Source organism: Eulemur rufifrons, chromosome 6 (assembly GCF_041146395.1).
Source record: "Eulemur rufifrons isolate Redbay chromosome 6, OSU_ERuf_1, whole genome shotgun sequence".
Lineage (NCBI taxonomy): Eukaryota > Metazoa > Chordata > Mammalia > Primates > Lemuridae > Eulemur > Eulemur rufifrons.
The window spans coordinates 51,740,260-51,746,817 of NC_090988.1; the positions used below are offsets into that span (position 1 = coordinate 51,740,260).

General features: G+C 41.9%; 1 pseudogene; it reads right to left on the bottom strand.

Moving 5' to 3' along the window:
• Positions 1 to 4,662: 4,662 nt before the first annotated feature.
• On the bottom strand, positions 4,663 to 6,196 carry LOC138383989 (heterogeneous nuclear ribonucleoprotein A1-like; annotated as a pseudogene).
• Positions 6,197 to 6,558: the final 362 nt, after the last annotated feature.

Below are 6,558 nucleotides of genomic sequence, written 5' to 3' on the forward strand. Positions count from 1 at the left end.
AAGTATAAAAGCTTAACCTTTACCCCAGGGTGGAGTCCTGGTTCGTGGAGAGGCCACTGCCTTGGCACTCTGGGACTTGGATCCTAGCTCGAGCTAGCCAATAAACTCCTTTGCCTTTTGCAGCCTCAGTGACTCTGCCTCTCTGTTGCTGGGGCCGAGGGGAACTGGCTCTAATAGGGGAGGGTAGAAAGGAGCAAGGCCTGCTCTAGACTGTAAGTCTCAGACAGCCCCAACCCCACAGCAGACTTTTCTGCTGAGACAGGCCATTCCAGCGCTTCCCTGGCAGCTTTCCCCAGAGGCAAAGAACAGACCTTTGACCCCTGCTGACAGCATTTGTGGAGATTGAGGGCAGGCTCACCCAACCCAGCTCTGCCCTGACTCACTCCCTGACCTGTCCCCACTAAGGAGCAGAATAAGGACACATCTGGAAGTCCCAGGGCCCCACCCATCACCTGAGGCACTAGAGTGTCTCTCCAGAGGAACAACAGCTGGTTCCAGGACCCCAGAACAACACTGCAGCCTGCTCCTCCCAGCAAGCGCCACCTACTGACAGGGAGGTCATTCTACAGCCCTTTTACTGCATCTACTGACTCATCATCACACAGGGTGTGGTCGAATCTCACCTGCAAACACCACCTACTGGCTCAGAGACTAAACAGGGTGTGTCATTATCCAAATGAAAATGTAAAGGTCAGAAGTAACAGCTGATCCAGATGGGAAGGAATCAGCAAAAGAACTCTGGAAGTATGAAGAATCAAATGGAAAGCACACCTCCAAAGAGGAACACCAGCTCTCTAGCAATGGACATCAACCAAATTCAGAACACTAAATTACAGAAGAAGAATTTCAAACATGGATCATAATGATATGCAAGAAAAAATGGACAACCAACAAAAAGAAACCACAAAAAATATCCAGGACTCGGAAGAAAAATTCACTAAAGAAATTGAAATATTAAAGAAAAATCAAACCAAACTCCTGGAAATGAAGAATTTATTCAGGGAACTACAAAACACGGAGGAAAGCCTCAAAAGCAGGGTAGATCAAACAGAAGAAAGAATCTCACAGATTGAAGATAACACCTTCCAATTAAATAAGTCAGTCATAGAGATAGAGCAAAGAAATAAGAGAAAAGACCAAAGTCTTCAAGAAATGGGGACAGAAGAGATCAAACTCTCACTCTTTGTTGATGATATGATATTATATCTAGAAAACCCCAAGGATTCAACCAAGAGACTCCTGGAATTTATAAATGAATTCAGTAAAGTCTCAAGATACAAAATCAGGCCGGGCGCGGTGGCTCACGCCTGTAATCCTAGCACTCTGGGAGGCCGAGGTGGGCGGATCGTTTGAGCTCAGGAGTTCGAGACCAGCCTGAGCAAGAGCAAGACCCCATCTCTACTAAAAATAGAAAGAAATTATATGGACAGCTAAAAATATATATAGAAAAAATTAGCCGGGCATGGTGGTGCATGCCTGTAGTCCCAGCTACTCGGGAGGCTGAGATAGGAGGATCGCTTGAGCTCAGGAGTTTGAGGTTGCTGTGAGCTAGGCTGACGCCACGGCACTCACTCTAGCCTGGGCAACAGAGTGAGACTCTGTCTCAAAAAAAAAAAAAAAAAGATACAAAATCAATACACACAAATCAGAGGCATTCATATATGCCAATAACAGTCAAACTGAGAACCAAATCAAAGACTCAGTAGCCTTCACAATAGCAACAAAGAAAATAAAGTACCTAGGAATATATTTAACTAAGGAGGTAAAAGACCTCTACAGGGAGAACTATGAAACACTGAGGAAAGATAGCAGAGCATGTAAACAGGTGGAAAACCATACCATGCTTGTGGATCAGAAGAATCAACATTGTTAAAATGTCTATACTACCCAAAGTGATCTACAGATTCAATGTAATCCCTATTAAATTACCAACATCATTTTTCACAGATATAGAAAAAATAATTTTACACTTTGTATGGAAACAGAGAAGACCCCGTTCAGCAAAAGCAATTTTAGGAAACAAGAACAAAATGGGAGGTATTAATTTACCATACTTCAAACTATACTACAAGACTGTGGTTATTAAATCAGCTTGGTATTGGCACAAGAACAGACACAGACCAGTGGAACAGAACTGAGAATCCAGATATAAAACCATCCTCATATAGCCATCTAATCTTTGACAAAGCAGACAAAAACATACACTGGGGAAAAGATTCCTTATTCAATAAATGGTGCTGGGAAAACTGGATAGCCACATGTAGAAGACTGAAACAAGACCTGCAACTTTCACCTCTCACAAAAATCAAATCACGGTGGATAACAGACTTAAACCTAAGCTGTGAAACTATTAGAATTCTAGAAGACAATGTGGGAAAAACTCTTATAAACATTGGCCTAGGCAAAGAATTTATGAACAAGACCCCAAAGGCAATCACAGCAACAACAAAAATAAATAAGTGGGACCTGATTAAATTAAAAAGCTTCTTTACAGCCAAAGAAACTATCACAAGAGCAAACAGATAACCTACAGAATGGGAAAAAAATTTCTCATGCTACACATCCGATAAAGGGCTGATAACTAGAATCTATTTAGAACTCAGGAAAATCAGCAAGAAAAAATCAAATAACCCTATCAAAAAGTGGGCAAAGGACATGAATAGAAATTTTTCAAAAGAAGACAGAAGTATGGCCAAAACAAACATGAAAAAATGCTCAACATCTGTATTCATCAAGGAAATGCAAATCAAAACCACAATGAGATATCACTTATCTCCAGTGAGAATGGCCTTTATCAAAAAGTCCCAAAACAATAAATGTTGGCATGGATGTGGAGAGCTAGGAACACTCATATGCTGCTGGTGGGACTGCAAACTAGTGCAACCCCTGTGGAAAGCAATATGGAGATAGCTTAAACAGATACAAGTAGACCTACCATTTGGTCCAGCAATCCCATTATTAGGCATCTACCCAAAAGAACAAAAGACATTCTATAAAAAAAAGTCATCTGCACTAAAATGTTTATGGCAGCACAGTTGCAAAAATGTGGAAACAACCCAAGTGCCCATCAATACAAGAGTGGATTAATAAAATGTGGTATATGTATACCATGGAGTACTACGCAGCTATAAGAAACAATGGTGATATAGCACCTCTTGTATTTTCCTGGATAGAGCTGGAACCCATTCTACTAAGTGAAGTATTCCAAGAATGGAAAATAAGCACCACATGTACTCACCATCAAATTGGTTTCACTGATCATCACGTAAGAGCACATTTAGGAATAAGATTAATTGGGTGTTGGGCAGATGTGGAGGGGGGAGGGGATGGGTGTACACATACATAATGAGTGTGATGCGCACTGTCTAGGGGATGGACAGGCTTGAAGCTCTGATTCGGGGGGGGGGAGGAGGAGCAAGGGCAATATACGTAACCTCAACTTTTGTACCCCCATAGTATGCTGAAATTAAAAAAATGAAAATACAATCTTTATATATTTACCTCCTCTTTTTTATTTGTTTTCTTTTACAGTTCCCAGCATGCTTTTCATTTCTTTGTGTAAATTCGGATTTCCATCTGGTATTATATGCATTTCACCTAAAGAGCTTTCTCTAACATTTCTTGTTGTGTAGGTCTACTGGCAATAATTCTCTGATCCTGTGTCTAAAAAAGTCCTTATTTGACCTTCATTCTTAAATGATGTTTTCACTGGGAGTAGAATTCTGGGATGACAGCTTTTCTTTCCAGTACTTTAAAGATGTCATTTGGCTGGGCGCGGTGGCTCATGCCTGTAATCCTAGCACTCTGGGAAGCCAAGGTGGGTGGATCGTTTGAGCTCAGGAGTTAGAGACCAGCCTGAGCAAGAACGAGACCCCGTCTCTACTAAAAATAGAAAGAAATTAGCCAGATATCTAAAACATATGTATAGAAAAAATCAGCCGGACATGGTGGCACATGCCTGTAGTCCCAGCTACTTGGGAGGCTGAGGCAGGAGGATTGCTTGAGTCCAGGAGTTTGAGGTTGCTGTGAGCTGGGCTGATGCCATGGCACTCTAGCCCAGGCAACAGAGTGAGACTCTGTCTAAAAAAAAAAAAAAAAAAGTCATTCCATTGTCTTCTGGCTTGCAAAAATTCTCACAAAATCTGCTGTAAATATTATCTTTGTTCTTTCGTAGATAATATTTCATTTTTTCTCGGGCTGCCTTTAACACTTTTTATCTCTGGTTTTTGGCAGTTTGTGTATCTAAGTGTATGCGTATTTAATTTTTATCCTGCTTGGGGTTCTCTAGAATTTTTGGATCTGGGATTTGTGTTGTTTTTCATTAAATGTGGAAAATTCTCGCTATTATCTCTTTGAATATTTGTTTTCTTTCTTTTTTCCTTCTGGGCCCCAGTTACATATGTATCCAGACTGACATTGTCCTATAGTTCTTGGATGCTCTGTTCTTCCCCTTCTCCATACACACTCTTTTTATTCTTTGTGTTTTTGATAATTTCTATTGTGAATTCACTTATTCTTCCTTTTTATTTAAAAAAAAAAAGACACATTTATTCAGCATCATGATCAGACTATTACATTTGGCAATCAACAGCATGAGTACAAAAAAAAAAAAAATCTATGTTAAAACCCTTTGTTGGACTGTTTTATACTTTCCACAGAACAGAAACTAAAATAACCTGTTATACAATTAGTCACAAATACAGTCCTCGAGTTTTTTGCCCATACACATGAGTATTGTCTAAAACATGTCTTCTCTGTAGCAGCTAGGCCCTGCCACCACTGTGCTTGGCTGAGTTCACAAATCTGTTGTAACCTGTAGCTTCTCTGTCATTTCTCTGACTCTCCTCTCCTGCTAAGCTTTGTTTCCTGGGAGTAATTGAAACCTTCCGCCACTGCCATAGCTACTGCTGCTACTGGAACCACCATAGCCACCTTGGTTTTGTGATTTGGCAAAGTAATGGCCTCCGCCACCATTGGGACCAGAGCTTCTGCCTCTAAAATTTCCTCCCTTCATAGGTCCAAAATTTGAAGACTGATTGTTGTAATTGCCAAAATCATTGTAGCTTTCACCACCTCCAAAATTGCTTCCATCATTACCAAATCCATTGTAGCCATCTCCACTGCCACCATATCCGCAACCACCACGGCTGCCACCAAAGCCACCTCAACCACTGAAGTTTCCTCCATGGCCAAAGTTGTCATTCCCACCAAAACCACCTCCATGAGCGCCACCAAATTTTCCAGAACCACTTCAACCTCTTTGGCTGGATGAAGCACTAGCCATCTCTCGCTTCGACAGGGCTTTCCTTACTTCACAGTTGTGGCCATTCACAGTATGGTATTTCTGAATGACAATAGTATCCACAGATTCGTGGTCATCAAAGGTTACAAAAACAAAGCCCCTCTTCCTGCCACTGTCTCGGTCAGTCATGATTTGAAGCACTTCAATTTTCCCATACTGTTCAAAATAGTCTCTTAGCTGGTGTCTTCAGTAACTTCTTTTTTTTTTTTGAGACAGAGTCTCCCTCTGTTGCCCAGGTTAGAGTGCCATGGCGTCAGCCTAGCTCACAGCAACCTCAAACTCCTGGGCTCAAGCAATCCTTCTGCCTCAGCCTCCCAAGTAAGTAGCTGGGACTACAGGCATGTGCCACCATGCCCGGCTAATTTTTTCTGTATATTTTTAGTTGTTCAGATAATTTCTTTATATTTTTAGTAGAGATGGGGGTCTCACTCTTGCTCAGGCTGGTCTCGAACTCCTGACCTTGAGCGATCCTCCCCCCTCGGCCTCCCAGAGTGCTAGGATTACAGGCGTGAGCCACCGCGCCTGGCCGAGTAACATCTTTAATGCCACCAACAAAGATCTTTTTCACAGTTAAGTGGGCACCTGGTCTTTGAGAATCTTCTCTGGAGACAGCTCTCTTTGGTTCCACAAGTCTTCCATCCACCTTGTGTGGCCATGCGTTCAAACTGTGCATTCAATGCTGTGTCCACCTCCTCCACAGTGGCGCATGTGACAAACCCGAAGCCCTTGGAGCACTCGGTGTTTGGATCTCTCATCACCACACAGTTGGTGAGTGTTCCCCATTGCTCAAAATGGCTCCTCAGACACTCATCGGTCATTTCAAAGCTCAACCCTCCGATGGATGAAAAGCTTCCGCAGCTGTGCGGGTTCTTTAGGCGGCTCTGACTAAGACATGACGGCAGTGGGAAGAGAGACTTTAATGATGCTTTCTCAGCAGCATCCATGGGCAGAAAAGTGAATTCACTGATTCTTTCCTCAGCTGCTTCCAGTCTGCCGGTGAGTGCATCAAAGGATCTGCCCGTGAGTGCATCAAAGGACTTCATCTGTTTTGGGTTTTTTTTTTGGTATGATGGCTTTTATTTTTAGCATTTCATCTGACTCCTTTTTAAAAATAGTTTTCATCTCTCTGCTAAAATTCCCCAATGGTTTATACAGGTTGTCTGTCTTTTCAACTAGATCCTTTCACTTATGAATCATAGTTATTTTAAAGTCTCTATCTTAGAGTTCTAACATCATATAGTTTCACTCATCTTTTA